Raw genomic sequence first — 21,957 nt, 5'->3', positions numbered from 1 at the left:
TTATCCAGAGGTAGGTCTTTACTTTTGGATGCCTGGGCCTCACCTCTAGAGACTGAGCTGGTTTGGGGAGTAGCTAAGAGGAGAGTGTGGTATAAACTTCTCCAGGTGACTCTTTATGCAACCAGGGCGGAGAACCACCAATTTAGGCCCTGTGCACTTCCAACCATTATTCTGTAAACATTTTAATGGCCCAATAATTTGAATAAAAACAACACTCCATTCACTCTTTTAATTGTTTTTTATTATGATAAAATACATATAGCATAAAAGTGAACATTTTAGTCATTTTTAAAATATGCAATTTGGGGCTAAAAGGTACAGTCACAGTGTGGTGTAGCCATCACCACTATTTAGTTCAACGTTTTTATCATCATACTGGGAAGCACAATAAGCAGTCGCTCCTCGTTCCAACCCTGCTTCCAGCTCCTGGCAACCATTAACTGCTTTCTGTCTCTATGAATTTGCCTGGATATATCATCTAAATTAATTCATATAATAGGTGGCCTTTTGTGACTGGCTTTTTTCATTTAGCATGTTTTCAAAGATCATTCACATATTGTAAGGTATATTAATATTTCATTACTTTTTATGGCTTAATAATATTTCCTTGTATGGATATCCCATAATTTATCCACTCATCAGTTGATGGACATGTAGGTCATTTTGATTTTTTTTTACTTCCATTCATTCTTCCATCTAATCTGATGTTTCTTTGCAAAAAGAACTAAACAGAGAACGTTTCACAAGTTGACAGTAGGACCCTGGAGCAGACCTATAATTCTCCCAAGCAGCAGCAGCCACACCACTGGGGACTTATTAGAAATGCATATTCCCAGGCCCTATCCCAGACCTGCTGAGTCAGAAACTGGGGGAGCCCAGCACTCTGTGTTTTAACAAGCCCTCCAGGTGACCCAGACACAAGCTCAAGTTTGAAAACCACTGGTGTAACTGACACCAGCACAGGGTTCCAAATCAGGGCACGTCTGCAGCCTTGACTGGGGTCAAGTCTGCCCACACTGCAAATGAAGCACCTCCGGAGCAGAGCCGCGCCAGGCCTGAGCAGCCTCCTTGGTGATTCAGTAAGAACCCCGCCGTCTGTCAGGATCCAAGATGCTGGTGACACTGAGTTCAGCTGGTGCATGAGACGAGGTTGACACAACACCCTCAAGTTCTCACAGCTCTCTGTAATAAATAAACACATGTTGTAAGAAAACAGACTTCATTAGGGAACTGCATCCTGGCAGTTTACATTGTTGATTGTCTCTTGTGCTGGGAACCACAGGCAACCTGTTCACTCCCAGAAGGCAATAGGCCAGAGTTCCCCATCCTGGTCTCTGCCTCACCTTCGGGCCAGCTTCCTGCCTTTGCTCAAGCTGGTTCTCCTCCTGAAGATGGCCTTCTGCTCTCTCCCACTCATCACACCCGCCCATCCCATCCTTCCCTCACACCCAATCCAGTCTCACCTCTCTGGGCCCCACGGGGCCTCCCAGAGCAGCCGCTCCTCTTCCTTGCCCTTCTTTCCGGCCCCAGCATTCCTTGCTTAATCACAGTTTGGCCATCTCTTGTTTGGGGTCTTTTTTGTTACCTCATTATTTCATCCTTACTTTTTGGAAATGTAATTGCCCACTATTCCATAATTCCCAATACCTATGATGTCATGGGGGGGGAGGGAATGCTATTTAAACAGTGACTGTGACGGCTTTCACATGTTAGGATGTATGTTATAGGAAAAACACACACCATGTGAGGTTTGAGGGGTGAGAAAAGCAAGCTCCAGGCCTTGGAAGCAAAGGTGAAAATGAGGGATAAGGTAAATTCTGCTCTCTAGGAAAATAACTGGAGGCCGGGGGCTCAGGGAATGAGTTTGTTGAGCAAACAGTGACTCCTGGGGACAAGCAAAGTCCCAGAAGTTAATGAGAAGCCAGGGACTTAAGGGAACCTGGCAAGCAATTTAGATAAGGGACAGAGCATTTTGGCTTTCTGCTGTCACCTGTGCTATGTCGGGGTCTCTGCAGTCGACCGAGCTCTGAGTTACAGTGGGCCACCCACACAGCCACAGGCAGAAAGGATAAAGGAAGTAAAGGTGACATGGGCAGGGAAAGGGCAGTCAATGCCAGAATGCTGACCACCCTGAACCAGGGATATTCTCAGGAAATCCTGAGGAGGCCCCACTCCCACAGAGGAGGAGAAGGGACTTGGCCAATGCGTCTGGATAGCAGAGAGGATGAGCCCAGAAGGCTAGGTGATGGGTCCTGCTGTTTCTCTTGCAGCTGTCCCTCGGCATCCAAAGGGGGTTGGTTCTAAGACCCACATGGACGCCAAACTCGGGATGTTCAAGTCCCTTACATAAAATGACACAGTATCTGCGTATAACCTATGTGCACCCTAACGTATATTTCTCCAGATTACTCTAATACCAAATGCAATATAAATACCACATTATTAGTTGTTATACTATATTCTTTAAGGGATAATTGATAAGGAAAAAAAGCCTATTCATGTACAGTATGGACACATTTTTTTTTCCTAAAATATTTTCATTCCACAGTTGTTTGAATCCACAGATACAGTGGGCTGGCTGTGCATCTGTCCAGGAGCCACCCCACAGAAACCAGACAAGGCTATATTTAGCCTTTGGGGAGCATTCTGCTGAAATGGTCAGTTACAAGATAGAGGAGGCTTGGGGGTGTTTCTTCTCAGATAGTTTAGGAGGCCCAATATATTTGGGCATAAAGCTCACGATGAAAGGGATGTGCATATCCTATAAATGCCATGTATTCATTTTTTTAAAAAAATAGTGAGAACAAGAAACTAGCTGCCTTGACACTGATTCGGACTCAAATCATTGCAGCTATGATATGTGGAGGGTGTTGGGTCTTCACTCATTCTTTGGGGCATTGGAGTGGGTTCAAACTTGCTTTCTGAGTTGGATCTTGGCCCTGCTCCCCTAATTGCCACCTCCTTTCCTGGGCCGAGGCCATAGATTGGCTTCAGTTCCAGGGGGGCCCTATGTTAGGCCCCAGAACACTAGTATGTGGGTCCTACCCCATCTCAGCTGATGGGTAAGGCACACAGCTCCCCACTAACGGACCCCCCAGAACACGGCCCCTCAGGAACTCGTCAGGGTTTACACATTAGCTTGACCTCAGTGTTGCCCAAGTTCTCTCAGAGGCTCTGCTGACCAGACAACCTCATGAAGGACTGTCACAAAGCTCTTTTGCCCCATCAGTTTTCTGGAAGGGGTAGGGGCACAGGCTGAGGATCCTGCCTGCCTATCTGAGTTTGAAGCCTGGCTAGGGATTATGAGCTCAGTGACTTTGGGCAGCTTTCTTAACTTCTCCAGGCCTCAGTTTACTAATGTATAAAATGGGGATGATGATACTGCCAATCCCACCAAAGTGTTTTAAGCTTTAAACAAGGGGATGCATGCAGAGTGCTCAGAACTCTCACTCACGAGAGTGAGCATTGCCTGCTGTTGCCCCTGGTCAAGTCGTGCCCACTGAGAGCTGTGCCTGGACTGTACTCTGTTGGTGCAGTGCGATGACTCAAGCTGGCTTAAGCCGTGGCTCACTGCATTAGCCTCTATTAAGGGACGGTCAGTGGAACTTGTCATTGTGTTTACACAATGAAGCAGTGTGGACACTGTCCACCACACTGCACAGCGTCCTCAGGAATCCAGGGAGACCTGTCCTCCCTCCTGAGCCTGCGCCCAGTGCTTTCCCCCTTACAAATGCCCAGAGGGACTTAGCCATCAGGGCTCTCTTGTCACACCAGCCCTGAGAATGTGAGGGTGGCTTCCTGGTGGGTATTTTTGCACGGGGCCTCATTCTTGGCTCCATTGTATGACCTTTCCCCTGGTTTTGCTCTGTGAAGTCAGTCCCCACCTTGCCACTGTCATGGCCATCATCCTCCTGGTCCTCCTCCTCGTCCACCAGGTACCTCTCTGCAACAGGCTTGGGACAGGAGCTTGACAGGAACTGTTAGGAACCATCACTCCAACTCTCCAAGGAAGGCGCCATCGCCAACTGCGAAACCAAGAAACCTGGTGGCAGGAAGACGACGGGACTTGTTGACAGCCCCTGGGAAGGAGAACAGGCGGGCTGGGATTGCAGCCACACTGTCACATAATCGTATATGACAATACCGTGTACTGTCATAAATCCTTTGGGGGACAAAACACAGGATAAATAAATAAGTGAAATTCTCCTGGATACTTCCCTTATTTAGCTGGTGGCACAGACTGTGGTGCCTGATGTTTCAAACCCCAGTGGGTCCCAGGATGCCTTGACCAATGACCCGAGATAGAGTGAGGAAGAGATCAGGGAACCAAAAAAAAAAAAAAAAAAAGGCATAAGTGAATTTTGCTCCTGAGGCAAAAAGAAAATGTGATCACTGGCTGCCTCCCTGCATTTCCCCAAACACCGGCCTCCCTCTCTCCCCGCTGGGTCCCAGAAGCAAGACCACCAGCACTGGTAGGGCAGGGAGCACCTCCAGCACAGCTCTGCACCCTGTGCCACACCACTGGTAGCTCTGTTAGTTGTGTCACTCTCTGTGGCCCTCAGCATGCTCCCCATGTGATGTGTAGATGGGGAAATGACCCCACCTGCACCTGGAGGAGTGACATAACAAATAAGATCCAGGCCCTGGAGTCTCCTGCCTGCATTTGAATCCAGGATTACCTTCTCTCCGTGTGCCTCACTCTCATCTGTAAAATGGGTAAAACCTTCTCCTAGAGAGACGGCTTAGTATACTACTGAGGAGCACAGTGCCAAGCAATCTGTGTGAGTTCAGACTCTGATACCGGTGGGGCCACCCTGAGCTAGTTACGTAACTTTTCTGAGCCCAGTTCTTCATCTGTAAGATGGGAGCAATGGTAGTTACTATTTCAGATGAGTATGAGGGAATAAAACAAATTCATAGGTACAAAATAATTTATACTATGCCCTGTACCGACTAAGCACCATATTAATCATTAGCTGCCATTATTATTATTATTATTATCATTATTATCATCATCATCATCATCATTAAACATACAAAGTGCTTATAGTGGTGGGCAATACATGTAAACTATTATTTCTTCCTTGGTTACCAAGACAGAACTCAACCCTGAGGAACTTTGGTCTCCTCTGGGATGGGCAGAGGAGTAGCCCTTTTCAAGGGAACTGAGTACAAATCCTCCCAGCCCCTCCATCCTTATGGAAGCAAGAAGGAAAGGCAGGAAGGGGGAGGACAGTGAGTGAAAACCACCTGAGACCAGCTGGGCAGGTTTTGCAGCAACTCCAGGCTGAGAACAAACTGAATACGCTCTCCTGCCCAATTCTAAGCTTCATGTAGACAAAGGAGCTCCTCAGCCTCCTGACGGAGGGTGTGTTTCTCATGTAAATTCACATGAACAGGGGCTGGGGATACAGCATGCACAAGGCCCTGGGTTCAATCCCCAGCACCACACACACACACACACACACACACACACACACACACACACAAAAACAAGATTCACATGAACAAACAGAAAACATTCTTCCAAGGGGAATAGGAATAGGAAAGACAATAAAATAAATAGGACATAACTTTCCTATGTTCATATATGAAAACAACCATTGAAACTCCACATCATGCACAACCACAAGAATGGATCCTAATTAGAATAATACTCCAAGTACATATAATGTGTCAAATGCACTCTACTGTCATGTATATCTAAAAGAACAACAAAAGAGATTACGTGAAGAACCAATCAAATATAAATTAATAGAGGAGAGAAAGGAAGCCTAGTAGAGGAAGGAGAAGGGAGGGGGCAAGACAGAAGGAAAGGGGGATCAAGAACTGAAATTGATTTCCATGCACGTATGAGTTGGTTGGGATGGACACAACTACTGTGTATAAACATTAGTCTCTGATATAAATAAACAGACCACACACACACACACACACACACACACGCACAAGAAAACATTCTTCCTTGTGCACAGGGAGCCTGGAGCTCTGTTCTCTGGGAGGGACCCCACTTTGCTGCTCCCTGCAGCTCGTTGTCCACTCTTGGCCCTCCTAAGTCATTTTCTCTTATTGTCACAACTTTGGGCACTGAAAACTACCTTGGGAAAACAGAGATGAGGTCAGAAACGGATTCAGAGGCATTTATTAAGAGGAATTTCTAAAAGGAGAAAATAAGACCCACAGAAATGGAATCTAGGGGAGCAAGAAGAGGATTCAGGGGCTTCAGGTAAAGAAAGAAGCAGGACACCCAGGAAAATAAAATCAGAACTAGGATTCACGAATCAGGAAATACTGCCACGTCAGTGACTTCGGCTTTGTTAATACTGTGCCAAGCACACATGTGTCGTCCCATTTACTCTTTGGAGAAGAAAAAGGTAGCCACTATGACCCTGACCATTACAGATGGGGAAAATAAAGTTTAGACATATTTAGGGATCTATTGCACCCAGTCGGGAAAGATCAAATATTCAGAAAACATCCACAGAGATACAGAAGGGATCTAAAATTCAAGACTTTTATCAAGAATGTTAAGTCTTCCCATGGGAAAGACAGATGAGTACTTGCCCTGAGTTTTCTACAGGGAACTTCATGAAAGATTTTTAAATTTTGCCGTCCTTAAAAAAAAAAGAGAGAGAATTTTAAGTCTTAGAATTGCTTAGCATGTTGAAAAGAAGTCTGGAGGTGGGAAAGGGAACTTCGTATTGACAACCATTGACTCCTTCTATCATCCTGCCAGATCCGCAAATGTCCCAGGGATGTCCCAGGGGAACCAATCCCGCCCTCCATCCAGGAGAGGGTGCTAAAGTGCTAGACCAATCAGCGTCCACCATCTCCCACACGCCCCGCGACCATGGGTTCTGCAAGACGCCACGTGAGCCAATCAGATGTAGATGATTTTTTTTTTTTTTGGCTTTATTTGTTTGTTTGTATGTTTTGAAAAGCATCTCTTCCCTTCCATGGGTGCCCCCCAAAAAAGACTATTATTGTCCATATAGCCTGAATAAGGAAACACATGACTGAGTGGCAACAACTGGTTGCCTTCAAATGTCCTCTCTTTGGGGGGCATAAGAATGATTCAATTTCTAACTGGGAAATTTGAGCCCAGCAAAAGAGTTTATCTCCCAGCCTCTCTTCCTGTGTGACTAAGTACCAGCCAATGGGATGTCAGATGCAAGATTGTGTGGTATACAATGAATCTTCTTAAAAAAAGAGGAAGCAAGCCTTTCTTCTGCCCCTTCCTCCTGACCAGAATGTAGATGTAATGGCTGGAACTCCAGCAGTCATTTAGACTTGGAGGTGACCTTGAGAAAGGGAGAAATGCCTTAAGATATGGAGCATTGTGTTATGGACATCTGAGTCCATAATAGGGTGAAGGCACTATACTAGCCCTAGACCACCTATCTCCAGATTTCTTTTATATGAGGAGAAAAATACTTGTCTTGTTATAATCACTATCATAGTGGGTTTTCAGTCAGACAGAGTAAACTAAATCCTAACAGATGGACCCAGACATCTGCTGACAACCATCTTGCGACAACAAAGGAAACCAGACTTGGAATAAAACTGATACCACAGTAACAGAGCAGAAACCAAGTCTGAGCCAGGTGTGGCGGCACCTATTGTCCCAGCTACTTGGGAGGCTGAGGCAGGAGGATCACTTGAGCCCAGAAGTTTGAGGCTAATCAGGGTAATATAGTAAGACCCCATCCCTTAAAAGAAAAGAGAAAAGAAACCAGGTCAACCAATAGCACATCATGGACCTGCTGGGTCAAGCTTCTCCTGAAGCTGACTTTTTCATGGGATTTTCCAGTTATGTGAACCAATAAGTTCACTTTATTTTTTTAAGCTAATTTGAGTTGGCAGTTTTGATACTTGCAACTGAAAGCATCGTAGTTGACACCATATTTTATTTTCAACAAAAGCAGCATAAGCAGAAGTATATATAGAGAGTGCACCTGGGCCTTTCTTACAGTGGAGTCATTAAAGGCATAAATAAAGTCTGAATGATTTTTTTAATTACTTAACATTTATTGAGTTCCTACTACAGGCCAAGTATTTGATGTAAAATGTTCACTCATCTTTGCAACAGAACCGAGTCACAGCAATTATTATTCCAGTTTTATAAATGAAGAAACCAATGTTTAATGTTTCACAATGTTTAAATAAGTGGCCCAAGGTCATATAACTAACCACACAGCCTGGATGGACCCCAGACTTGCGGAGGTCCTGCAACAGGGGTCTTCACGCAGTGTAGGGTCCTCCAAGACTCAGCACTGGGCAACTCCTGCTTTCTCCAACTTGGTTGGAAACTTGGCAGCTTGGGCAATTCTGGAGAACATTTATATCAGTCTCACCAAGGAAAGGGACTTGCTGTTGGTCCACTGAATAAGTAGATCTTCCTGGATGGAGACAAAATTGTGCCCTTTTTCTGGCCACTGCCTGCTGTCTCTCAGGGTTCTCTGGCCCTCTCTGAGGAATGGGACGTTTGGGTGCCTGGACTGTTTCCTCCTCTTTGGACACAGCATTGGGAGTGAATGGCCTTGATACTGGATCCAGCTCACTGTCAGTCCTAACAATCCTGTCTCGCTAGTGTTTGTTCTTCTGCGCAGCTAAGTGTTTGAGCTTCCCTTTCATTTCAGATTCAAGGTCAAACCTTACACTCCAACATGACTCCTAGCACTTGCTGATGAGTGTTGACATGGCTCATGCAACTGGAGAGAGCTGGCATCCAATTCACACTGGGTTTAAGATCTTGTTTTTTTTGTTTTTTTTTTGGGGGCGGGGGAGGAGGTGGTACCAGGTATTGAACTCAGGGGCACTCAACCACTGAGCCACATCCCCAGCCCTATTTTGTATCTTATTCAGGCACAGGGTCTCACTGAGTTACTTAATGCCTTGCCATTGCTGAGGCTGGCTTTGAACTTGCAATTCTCCTGTCTCAACCTCCCGAGCTGCTGGGATTACAGACGTGCACCACTGCACCTGGCTAAGGCCCTGTTTTTTAATCTATAAGTAGACATGCTGAAAGAGTTCTGTTTAATATTATTGAAGTTTAAGATGTCACCTTAATAATATGCTGATATGTACTTCCATACCAGCGAATGCCGCAGACTCCAAAATGTGAAGTCACATGAGTTTTACTCCCTGTGACTCTATGCTGTTTAGAAGTGAGCCCCTTCTGTTACATGTTTTAAAATATTTTAAAATATAAAAATCCAGATAAATATAATGTTATGGTATAGATAGTAGGTGTTCCCCAAAAGTTCATGTGCAAGAAAATGAAGAAAGTTTAGAGGTGGAATGATTGGGTTATGAGAGTCTTAATCTAATCAGTGCATTGTCCTCCCTAATGGGGATTGACTGGGTAGCAACTGAAGGCAGGTGGGGTGTGGCTGGAGGAGGTGAGTCGGTGGAGGTGTGCCTTTCGGGTATGTATTTGGCCCCTGGAGAGTGGAGCTGTCTCTCTCTGCTTCCTGGTGCCATGTTCCTGCACACCCTTCTGCCATGATGTTCTGCCTGCCCCCCGGGTGCCAAGCAATGGAGTCAACTATCTAAGGACTGAGACCTCTGAAACCAGGAGCGACCAACTTTTCCTCCTCTAAAAATTTTTCTTGTCAGCTCTGTTGGTCACAGTGACGAAAAAGCTGCCTAAACATTTATGTGCAGGTTCTTCTGTATATGCCTAAAACATATAATAAAAACTTCTTTTCTCTTGGCCCCATTGCCATATTCCCTTCTATTTGGGTAAATTGTCACCACCTCACAACCGTCACACGAGGTGAGGCCGGTGACCGTGGAACGTGAGGGAGCACAGAAACATCAGTCACTGATATTTCTCAGGATACTGGCAATGCTTTGTCTTCCCCAATAAGTCAGGGTTTCAATACCTAGGCCACCAGTCTCTGGTTTATTGGGAGACTCTCCCCACATAAAACAACGTCCAAGCAAGTTTCCCAAGTGTCCCAGTTCTCTGGAGTGTTTATTACTCCAGGATCCATTTAGGAGCTTCAATAGCAGCCAATAAAAAGAACACTGGCATTCTTTCTGCGTCCAGGAAATAGATTTTTTTTCCCCAAATAAGAATGAAAGCAACTTCAAAGGGAGCAATGGTCTCAAATATACTTTCTATGTCCCTGTGACCTGGAACAGACACTGTCGTATGTTCAAGTGAACAGGACAAGCCGCAGACTGGGAGAAAATACTGGCAACAGACATGACTGATGAAGGACTGTTACGAAAAATATACAAAAAACTCTTAAAACTCAACCACAAAAATATGAACAACCTAAGTTAAAAATGGGCAAAAAATCTGAACAGATCCAAACAGAGGCCTCAACAAAGAAGAGCTATAGATGGAAAAAAAAAAAAAAAAGCACATGAGAAGATGCTCAACCTCATATGTCATTAGGGAATGCAAATTAAAATAACAGTGAGATACCACCATATACTTACTAGCATGATAAAAGTTTAAAAAAATATGACAGCAACGAATTCTGGTGAGGTGTGTCAGGAAACAGGAGCTCTCGTTCACTTCTGGTGGGAATGCAAAATGGTTCAGCCACTTTGGAAGGCAGTCAGCAATTTCTTACAAAACTCAGTATACTTTTCTCATATGATCCAGTAAGGATGCTCCTTGGTATTTACCCAGAAGAATTGAAAACACGTCCACAGAAGAACCTGCACGTGAATGTTTATAGCAGTTTTGTTTACAATGGCCAAAGCTTAGAAGCAACCATGTCCTTCAGTGGGAGAACGGATTAAAAAAAAATTGTGGTATATCCAGAAAGTGGAGTATTATTTGACATTGAAAAGAAATGAACTGTTAAGTCTTAGAAAGACAAGGAAGAATCTTAAATTAATATCACTAAGTGAAAGAGAAAATCTGAAAAGGCTACATGCTGTGTAATTTCAGCTCTATAACTTTCTGGAAAAGGTGAAACCATGAAGAAGCCAGAGGACGTAAAACTTCAAAAGTGGACCCTGATGTAAAACGATGGATGTTGAGCAGTAATGGGGTGCCATTGCCACTTTGGTGGGGGATGTGAATGGGGGAGGCTATGCATATCGGGGGACAGGTGTGATATATGGAAATGCGCTACTTTGTGCTCAATTTTGCAGTGGACCTAAAATTGCCCTGAAAACTAAAGCCTGTTAAAAATACTATATGTTCAATAAACTCAATTTAATTACATGTATCATGAACTACTTAACTGTATGTACAAGGAGAAATTATATTGAACACAGGCAATTCCTAAGTTTCCACACAGTTAATTTAAATAGTTATTATTCAAAGACTTTAAAAGCCATGATATGCAACCCAGCTTAATATTCTGCCCAAGGATAAAATGCCAGGTCAATTTTCCAATAGGTCACATAACCACAATCAAATCTGGTTTTCCAGGTAACAGGAAAGGCTTCAACCAGAGACACCATCACATGCCTCCTTATCCTGGAGGGTGGTCACAGACGCTCTGAAAACCAGAAAGTAGTGACATGGTCATGGAGATAGACCAGAGACGTTGCTGTAACCCTGGAAACAAAGCCATTTCAGCACGAAGGGCAGATTCTAAACAACACTCCGGATTGCCGTTGGCAACACGGGGCGCTCACAGTTCACAGGCCAATTGTGGGAGATGTGGCGGGAGGGTACCTATGGCAAGATCAGTGCTTCTGGTCTGGAATTAAAGAAATAAGTGTGGGAGAATGCCTTATGCAAATCGTTTCTCTTCTGGAGCTTAGGAAGGTATTTCATTGGCAGTTAGAAAGGCGCTGTGCAACTACTGTCAGCTAAAAGACTAAACAGAAACAGCCCCCTAAGGAAAATGATTTTACTTGTCTCCAGAGTTCTGAGGATGTTCCTGAACATCAGCATGAAAGGGTACCCGAATGGCATACGCATCGGGCGTGCTGTGCAGTTTTTTGTTTTGTTTTATTTTTTATCTACTTTTTTTCTTTTCTTTTCTTTTTTTTTTTTTACTATATAGTCCATTCCTCTGTCTGAAGCTCTACTAAGACTCAAATTTTCAATCTTGGCTTCTTTGGAAAGACCTTGAAACGTATGTAGTCTCACCTGCTGCTCCGTTGCAGGAATCTTTTCTAAAACATACTTGATAGTCAAGCTGTTTACAGCAGCTTCCAAAACTCCACATTCCCTGTTGGATTGGCGTTTGGGGATCATTTTGCTTATTGTTAGCAAAAATCTGCCTTCATCTGATTCCCAAACCCTGGGTCCTCCCTAAGAAGGATCCCTCTTCTGGGCTCTATCACTTAACCAGCTGTGTGATCTTCAGCAAGTTACTGCACTCCTCTGTGCTTCAGCTGTATCTGCTGAAAAGATAAAGGCATCTGCCTCCTGGGGTGGAGGTAAGAATGAAGCAATAGCACTGTGCTGGCTCATGATGAGCACCCCCAGTGATCGGCTAGCCTCACAATCAGCCCTTGTACACAGCACCCCTTCTGGTACCTGTGGAAGGTGCTTCCTCATCCTTTACTCCTCTAGGCCTGCAAGGACCAGAGACATTCTCAGACTGCCTTCAGCCAGTGACCATCCACCTTTCTGTGGAATTTCAGAATATGGATCACACTCTGGAAGGGTTTAAATTGGCAATCGCAGATATCCCGGGATGCATCCGGTCCCTCCTGCATCACCGCTATTTGGGTGTGTCTTTCACAACAGACTTGTGAATCTAGAATTGCCCTGAAAACTAAAGTCTGTTAAAAAAAAAAAAAGGTCCCTTTTCTTTGGCACCAGCTTGTCATAGGGCTTCACCCCTGAACCCCGACCTGCAGCAGGCTGGACTCTGGTTCTGTCCCAGATGATACAATGCTCAGTTTAGCATCTAGCTTTCTAGAACCGCATTACAAAGATACTCCCCACCTCACCCCCCCCCACAAAAAAAAGGAAGGAAGGAGGAGATGGGGGGAGAGAAGAAAGAAAAAGAAAAAGGAAGGCAGGAAGGAAGGAGAAAGTTTTCCACACTATTGCCAAACTTTGGTGGCCCACTTGGGGAGGGTTGGAGGCATCAGAGTAAACAGCCACCTGTCGACTGAGAAGTGCCGTGGAGGAGCAGGGTTTGGGGGGCTGCCCTGGGAAACAGAGCAGCCCAGAATCTGAACCTCAAAGCCGGGCCACATGGAAACGAGAGCTCAGTCCAGGAGCTGGAAGGTTGCTTAGGAGACAAGGCAGCTCTAACAACTGGGTTATAACAGTAAATAAAATTGCCATCTGTTGAGCTCTTAATATGGGCCAGGCACTACGCCAAGCATTTTACAAGTGTTAGCTATCTTCTTTTTAAACCTGTTTAAATTGTGGAATAAAATACTCTTGGATTAAAGTGTTCAAAACAAATGTACAGTATAATGAACAATCACAAAGCAAACACTTGTGTAACTACCTCCTGGGTCAAGAAATGGAATACCCCCAAGCACCGTGAGTCCCCCTGCTCTGAGGACTCCCTGCAGGCCTGGCACTCTTCTCCTCTACAAGGATTGCCACCCTGGCTTGCATAATAATTGCTTTCTTTCCTTTCTTTACAGTTTTCTCAAAAAACATGTATTATAAACTGGGCTCAGGGGCTCATGCCTGTAATTCCAGTGACTTATGAGGCTGAGGTAGGAGGACTGCAAGTTTGAGGCCAGTCTCAACAATTTAGCAAGACCCTGTCTCAAAATTTAAAAAAAATAAATAAAAAGAGCTGGGGATGTAGCTCAGTGGTAAAGTACCTCTGAGTTCAGTCCCCAATATTAAAAAAGAAAAAGACTGTAAAAAAATAAACTATGTTACAATTTAGTTTGCTTATTTTTTAATTCTTACGAACCATTTCTTGTGTTCAACATTGTATTTATATAATTTATTCATGTCATTTCCCTATAGCATGGTTTGTTCCTTCTCAGTGCTGTATAGTACTCCACTGTGTGAACACATCACAATCTATATTTCATATTTGGTGGATAGTTGCATTGTTTCTAGCCTGAGGCAATAATGAACAACAAAGTTATGGATAAACTTGTGTATATACCCCAGTACACATGAGAAGTTCCTCTTAGATTTGCATACCCCAAGACAAAATTGTTGAGTTGTAGAATGTGTACATTTTCAGTTTTAATAGATAATGCCAAAGTGTTTCCCCAGATGGTTATAATAATCTACATTCCCACCAGGAGCATATAGATTTCCTGTTGCTTCGCATCCTTACGATCAATTGGTTTTATCAGATTTTTCAAATTTTGCAAGTCTAATGAGTGTGTGTGGCATTTAATTGCAATTTTAATGCTTGGTTTTTGAACTCGAAGAACATTGAATTATATTTCATACATTGATCTTTATTTTTCTTCTCTATTCTGGTGTCTACGAAAAGAACAGAAGTTCAGTGACTTGTTCGAAGTCACCCAACTAGAGCTGGGGATTCAAACTCAGATCTGCTCAGCTTGAAAGCCTGGCTCTTGACCACTCAGCCATCCTCAGGGACCGAGGTCCATCCACCCCTTTCTAGTGCTCTGTGGCCCTTCAGCCCCCACCCAGCTCTGCCCTAGCTCTCTCTTCCCGGCCCTTCTTCCTCACGACTTGGGCTGACCCACGACTTCCCTTTCCTGCTTTCCCCTGATGCAGCCTTTCTTATGACTCCAAGTTCAAAATGCCATCATCACTCACCTGGTTCTCCTTCAAACTCCACGAGGGAGGGCTCATCTCCACTTGGCCCTGTCCCCTCCGCAGGCAGGCTTCTGTTCCAGACCACAGGGCCGTGGTCTAAAATACTCTCCCAGCCCAATTGGCAGCTTGCCGTAGACAGGGCTGTGGATTCAGGTCTGGAGAGCCCAGGACTCCCGTGCCCGCCTCTCCTCTGGAGCTTCCCCTTCCAGGCAAACCCTCGCCTGCTCCTGGGACATCTCCTCATCCCCGCGATGACTCCTATTCCATCTGTCTTCCAACTCACCACCCTCTTCCTCTCCCCCTCAAGCTTCCTCCTGTCAATTCTGTGGCCTAAATAACTCAAATGCAGTCACTTCTCTCCAGGACTGGCCTCCACCCTCGCCCAGGGGCTAACACTGCCTCTCACCGGGACCCACCCCAGCTACCTCTTGCTCTCTGTATCCGCTCCCCCCACTTCGTCAGCCCACTTTCTGCACAGGGCCAGAGGGGGCTGTTGGAAAGGCCCACCTGATGGTGCCAGATTGTACGAGATCTCTCCCTGGCTCCTCTTCTCTCTTGGAATAAAAACCAAAACCCTTAAGATGAACCACAAGGCCCTGGGGTTGGGCCCTGCCTCCCTCCTCACCCTCTCTCATCCCACCTCCCGCGCCCTCCAGAGCGCAGCGGCTCCGGCCTCTTTGACTAGGTCACCCGTTCAACCCCTTGCACATTCCCACTTCGCTGTTATCTCAGTTGTAGGTCAAAAACGGTTCATCCAAACAAGAGATCCCCTCTCGCCTATCGGACAGGTGAAGATTAAAATCACTGATGACATCCAGCGTCATTGGGGCTTCGAGAAAACACGCCATCTCCTTGGCACTCCCGTCCAAGTACACCCCCAACGGTCAGAAATCTGAGAGTATTATTATTGAAATTATTCATACCCTCTGACGCTGCATTTCCACCTCTATAAACTTCTTTCTTCATATTCATGTAGGAGGATATTCAAGCTATATCAAGCTAAAAAAAACCATAAGAGTATTTATTATTCCTCTATTTTTATGCTTTTAAAGTAAATTATATGTAAACTTTAAAAGTTGGAGAAACAAGCGGAAAACCTGTTTGTTGGCAGTGACTGTCTCTGGGGGGGAGTACAAGTTGATGGGGCATTTTTCTTTTCTGTTATGTATTTCTGTAATATTTGATTTTGCTATTTTAATACTATAGAACAATTGTGTAATCTGAAAAAATCTAATATAGTGAGAAGAGGTGATAATTGCACAATTAAGCCTCTCATGTCTATCTAGAGGAAGCTCTAAGAGGTCAGCAAATGTTTCTGTCCTAATTGCTGCTGTTTTCCCAAAGCCTTGTCAGTGCCAGACACATAATAGGTGCTCACTAAACATTTATTAACTGGGTGAATAAACAGATGAACTGTTCGACCTGCAGAATGTGGACCCATCAGTACTCCAGAAGTGGACCCCTGGCCACTTCCTCCCCATCTTGAATTGAACCTCATTCTCTAAAACAGGTATAGAAGTGCCTCCCCCCCGCCCCAGTCTCATGGACCTTACTGCTAATGTTGAGCTTCCAGAGTTTTGCACAGATAGGGACATTTGTGCAAATAGTGAGTTTGCTTTACTCACAGTTCCTTGTCTGGAATAGTCACTCAATAAACATCTCCTGAGTAAATGAATAAGTAGTTAGAGTTGGTCAGAAACCTATGACTCTACTGACCCAGGCTTCTAGGTTCAGGATTCTCCATTTTATCTGCAAGGCCCCAGGGCTACCATAACAAATCACCACAGATTTAGAGACCTTAAGTGACACAGATTTATTCTTTGACGGTTCTAGAGATCAGAAATCAAACATTGGTTTCACTGCGCCACAATCAAGGCCACACTCCCTCCAGAGACTCTAGGGGAGAAATTGCTTCTTGCCTCTTGAGCTTCTTGGCTTGGGCGGGCTGCATCACTCTCGTCTTCAGGGCCAGCATCTTCAAAGCCTCCCGTGCTCCATCTTTACATTGCCTGCTATTATGGCTTGGATCTGAGGTGTCCCCCAGAGCTCCAGTGTGAGACAGTGCAAGAAAGTTCAGAGGAGAAATGATTGGGTTACAAGAGCCTTAACCCAATCAGTGAATGAATCACGGGATAGGAATAAAAGGAGGTAACTGGAGGCAGGTGGGGGCATGTCCAGAGGAGGTGGGGCATTGGGGGCGTGGCTTTGGGTATATATTTGTATCTGGCAAGTGGAGATCTCTCTCTCTCTGCTGCCTAATCATCCTGTGAGCTGCTTCTCTCTGCCACACTCTTCCACCATGGTGTTCTGCCTCACCTTGAGCCCTGAGGAATGGAACTTGCTCTCTATGGATTGAGACCTCTGAAACTATGAGCCCCCAAATAAACTTTTTCTCCTCCACAATTGTTCTGGTCTTTTAGTAACAGAAATGAAAAAACTAACTAAAACACTTCCCTCCTGTGAGTGTCATTATAAAACCTCCCTTGGCCTCTTTCTTAAGTAAGGATACAAGTGATGGCATTTAGGGCCCAGCTGGATAATCCAGGATAATATCTCCAGCTCAAGATCTTTAACTTAATCACCTCTGCAAAGACTTAACTGTATAATGTAACACTCATAGGATTCAGGGATCAGGACCCAGGATCTTTAGGGGGCCCCAGTCTCCTACAGATATCATTAGTGAAACACCTTTGTAAAATCCAGACATGTCATATATTCAGAATTTCTCTTCTCCATCCCTCTTGTAGGACCTGCCATGGAGAAGAATTGGTAAATGCTCTACCACTTTCAAACCCAGACCTCAGAAAAAGAAAATGACGGGCCTAGAAATCCTTTACCACCACTCGCTTCCCTGGTTCACACATCCTTGAGAATCCAGAGGAGCTTAGGGAAGGGGAAGCTCCTCATTAGTGGTCTCCATCGAACATGCTGCCAACACCCACTGGGAGGAATGGACAATTCCTGAATGGGGGACAAGACAACGATTACTTACCATCGAGCTTTGCCTATGGAAAGGTTTGGGCTTTGAATATATGTGGTTTCTCCCTCCCAGCAGTCTGAGGAGGGACTGTATTTTGACTAAATTCATTCTTTGACTTTTTGTCAGTATACATGGTGTAGGAAGACGGGGAGAGGGAGAGCAAATGGCACTGAATAGGCAGGAGAAAAATTAGTTTATCTTCCCCCAATTGAGGGGACCCTGATGCAATCCATTTAAAAGCATAGCCTCTGGAGAGGGCCACTAAAACCCTAATAGGGTCATTTCATAATAACTATTTTCAAACCCCTGGTCTTGACCACAGAGTTGCACCATAAACCTGGTTTCTTGCTGAGAGGAGCAGGCTATTTTATAGTTCTTACATTTAAAAAATTTTTCTTTTTTTTTTTTAGTTGTAAACGGACACAAGACCTTTATTTTATTTTTATGTGGTGCCGGGAATCAAACCTAGTGCCTCATGCATGCTAGGCAACTGCTCTACCACTGAGCCACAACGCCGGCCCCATAGTTCTTACATTTACTCATCTTTCCTAATTTCTTATTTATTTATTTATTAGTTGTAGTTGGGCACAATATCTTTATTTATTTACTTATTTTTATGTGGTGCTGAGGATTGAACCCAGGGCCTCACACATGCTAGGTGAGCGCTCTACTGCTGAGCCACAGCCCCTGCCCTTTCCTAATTTCTCGTCAAGACAACACTGATGTGGGACTTTGGTTCCCATCCCCAGATCCCCACCCATGAATCCTCTTGAGAAGGCATCAGCAGCAGGATTTGGCTTCCATTGCACCTGGGCTGAATCCTGGAGTCCCTGGGGCTGGGCAGAAGCTCCAGAAGCTGAGAGCAACCTGCCTCTGCGTCATGGTGGTGTTCACCAGTCCTACTACGCTCAGCTCTGCCTGGGGCTCAGTGCTCACCCTGCAAGAAGAGAGAAAGGCATGATGTGCGGGTGGAGGTGGGGTTATAGTGACAACCAAGTGGACTGTCATGAGGTCTGAAAGTGGGGGGGAAGATTCTCTTCTCTCCCTCACCCCACAGTGTAAACACTGGCAGAGCCAGGCAGGCACAGCAGAGGACCAAAGAGAAGCGGGAGGCTCAGGTCTAACTTTAAAGACAAGAGGGGAGTCTTTGAGGCTCCCATGTGGTTCAAGCCAACATAACCAGTGTCAGAGCCCAGTTACAAGCTCACCCACCTGGTCCTAGCCAGAACTGGATGCCTGGCAGGCCCTCCTCCATGGTCTAGGGAATCTGCCATGAAGCCTGGAGATTCCATTCCATGAAAGCTGTTGCTCTGGGGGAGCTACAACAAAACTGGTGGTTTTTGACTATGTATTAGATTCTTGGGTTGGTGCCAGAAAAATTTTTTTGAGAACACATCAGTATAATTATAAAGCACATCAATGGGACAACATGATTCACCCTGCAAAAAATCTAAACAAACTAGTCCCTTCCAAGTCCCATTATAGCCTTCCATGAATGGAGGCACACATTTTGTGGTTGAGGGAAAGAATGCACATCACCAGCTCTTACTTGCAGTGACTTATCTGTGAATTTGTAAAGTGACTAAAACCCCTCGAGAGGTTTACTGAACTATAGAAATAGAAACAAAAATTATACCTCATCTGTGAGCTCAGACGGCAAATTTGAAACAAGGAGCTTAAGGGGTTTGAGAGCATCAGATGAGACTGAAAATTTCACAGGACTTCATTGAAAATTTGGTCATATAAAAGAAGTACGTAACTCTATAACGGAGAAGACTGATAGATATAATTACATACAAAATAAGGACTTCTGAGTCTACACATACACATGCACACACAAAAGTCTATATAAAAAGTTAAAAGACAAATAGCAAATTAGAAAAAAAAATTCAACATAACAAAGAGGGTTATTTTATTATTAGGTAGGGGAAAGATGAACAGTCTAATGGAAAAGTGGGCAATTTAAAAATAAAAATATACAAATCATTAATAATCAAAGATACAACTTAAAATAACCAGGAGATAAAATTCTCTCAGATTGAAAGATGAAAAAGAGTGACAGGCTCAGCACAGACGAGGCTGTGAGGGAGTGGGACTCTCACACTCTCCAGCAAAGTTTGGCAATTCCAAAATTTTACATGCATATCCTATCCCCTTTGACTTGGCAATTTCACTTACAGAAAAGCATCTTTAAAACATAACATGGAGGACTGGGGCTGTGGCTCAGTGAGGCACTGGGTATGATCCTCAGCACCACATAAAAATAAATGAACAAAATGAAGGTATTGTGTCCATCTACAACTAAAAATATATACATATATATATATATTTTTTTTAGTTGTAGATGGACACAATACCTTTATTTTGTTTATTTATATGCATACATATCTATATATACTATCCACACATTATTTATCTATTTATCAATCAATCTAAATTGCATATAAATAATTTCTGGGTTATAATATCTTACTTATGCCTTTCTCCATTGCTAATTTTTTACAATGACTATTTTATCTGTAAGGAAAAAAATATATCACCATTTCAAAAAGACAGAATGCATATGTAGGCAAATAAATACCCATAAGCTGGGAGTATCCCTATTGGCCACTGAGAATTCACAGAATAATCAAGAAGTCCAAAGTACATCACTTAGAACTATTAACTATTAGAATTTATAATCCAAACCTGGACACTTTAGGGTCCAAAGGGGAAGCTATCAATAGTTTTGCTGGTGTGACCAGCATAATCCGGGACTCCCCAGACAAACTCAGCCACTTGGGCAGCCTAATTAAAAGGAAAGGTTTTTTTTTGTTTTTTTTTTTTACCCTGTCTCTGAAAATGACCCAGTGTTGGAGTGTTAGAGGGTAAAACCCAAACATAGAGACTACCCTTTTATCAGCAGAACGGGGTGCAGTTTCTAAACATGCCAACACGATGGTTAAAGAATCTTTAAAAGTTCATTTTTCTCACCTAATTAGCTCATTCATATCAACGGAGGTCTAATTTTAGAGATCTGTTCTTGATAAAAATTATTTCTCTGAGAAATAATACCACTTGGCTGAGAACACACCGTCGTTTTACCCATATTATCTGACACTGTAGATTTAATCTTGGAAACACTGTGTGACTCTCTTAAATGCCTCTCCATTCCAGACCCCCTGAGACTTACCTGTGGCGAGGGCTTTGTTTTAGGGAAGTGTCATCTCTGTGACCTGGGCTCTTCCTGAAGATGGCTGTACCCCCATCAGTCACCACTGGGTCACTCTGCCCACCGGCTATTTATATCCTCCCAGCCTATCCAAGTCCAGCTCAGGTTTCTCTCCTCTCCCAGGGCTTTGCTGTCCACCACGGCAACCTGTCCTGCTCAGCTCTTGTGGCATTCATTATCTGCAGTCAGATCAGCGCCAGCTCATAGGCCATCCTGTTCTCTAATTTTTGATTGCATATCCGTCTCCCTCACACCAAGCAGTAAGCTCCTGGTGAGAAACGGCTCTCAGGCTGTCCCACGTGGCACTTGGTACACCACCAGTTCAGGTAAATCTGTCAACCTCTCCTCTTCCAATTATAAAGTGGGGGTTGTAATTCCTTAATATACTCCATCTCAACCCAACCAGGGTAGTGACTAGGCTTTATATGAGACAATTTTATTAGTCCAACTCCCTGAATGCCGGGATATTTGCATAAATAGAAAAATAAAGACTTTCCCAAGAGAAGCAACTGCTGAGGCCTTTCTCCTCTAAAACACTATGAGATGACTCACACTCGAGACTCAGAACAAACTTAGAACAGGACAATCCCATTGGAGGGGTAGTGTGGGCATAGGTACGTAGGATAAAAGCTTGGGCAGGCTATTTTAACATTCACTATACTATCACTCCCATCTTACAATGTTTTACTGTTTTTTTTTATCTTCCCTGTATCAAAAGACCAATGTGAATTTATCAGTCCGTCGATTCTCCAACATTTGCCCCCACTCTCCTAAGACTCGAGCACCTGCCGTTACTTGGTATTGATCGTAACCTAAGCAACACACATTGCTCCATCATCAATCGTGGGTCAATCTATAATTGAAACGATACTCTTTGCACCTCCCCACTGCCAAATTTATTAAACTGGTACACACATCAATGTCTCTTTCTCTAAGCCAAGCTCAGACGGAGACTTAAGGGTGACTTAAGCCCCAACTACAGTGTGAACAATCAAAATTAGATTCCCAAGCCATTTAACTCATTCAGAACCCAAGGTAGTGTATTTCTCATGCACGAAAGATTCCTTGGGAAATCTGTCAACTCAAGTGCATTTCTTGTAACCTGCATCACTCCAC

At 44.2% G+C, this 21,957-nt stretch overlaps 1 long non-coding RNA gene across 4 annotated transcripts in view; it reads right to left on the bottom strand.

Annotated features, from left to right (window-relative positions):
- Positions 1-232: 232 nt before the first annotated feature.
- Positions 233-21,957, bottom strand: part of LOC124106531 (uncharacterized) — a 30,097-nt gene continuing 8,372 nt past the window's right edge. The window contains exons 1-3 of one of the 4 annotated variants that reach the window (XR_009228609.1): positions 15,574-15,650; positions 3,885-4,025; positions 233-1,182 (exon numbers count right to left, since the gene is read on the bottom strand). This is a non-coding gene — a long non-coding RNA (uncharacterized LOC124106531). Of the gene's footprint in view, positions 1,183-3,884; positions 4,026-15,573; positions 15,651-16,444; positions 18,568-21,957 lie in introns of those variants that run through there. The other 3 variants (XR_009228607.1, XR_006856088.2, XR_009228608.1) reach the window with 3 other exon arrangements.

This window comes from Marmota monax, unplaced genomic scaffold (genome assembly GCF_021218885.2).
Source record: "Marmota monax isolate L192 unplaced genomic scaffold, Marmota_monax_Labrador192_F-V1.1 WCK01_AAM20220418_F8-fsc00065, whole genome shotgun sequence".
Lineage (NCBI taxonomy): Eukaryota > Metazoa > Chordata > Mammalia > Rodentia > Sciuridae > Marmota > Marmota monax.
Note: the sequence above shows the minus strand (reverse complement) of the source record. Positions and strands in the feature narration are given on the sequence as shown.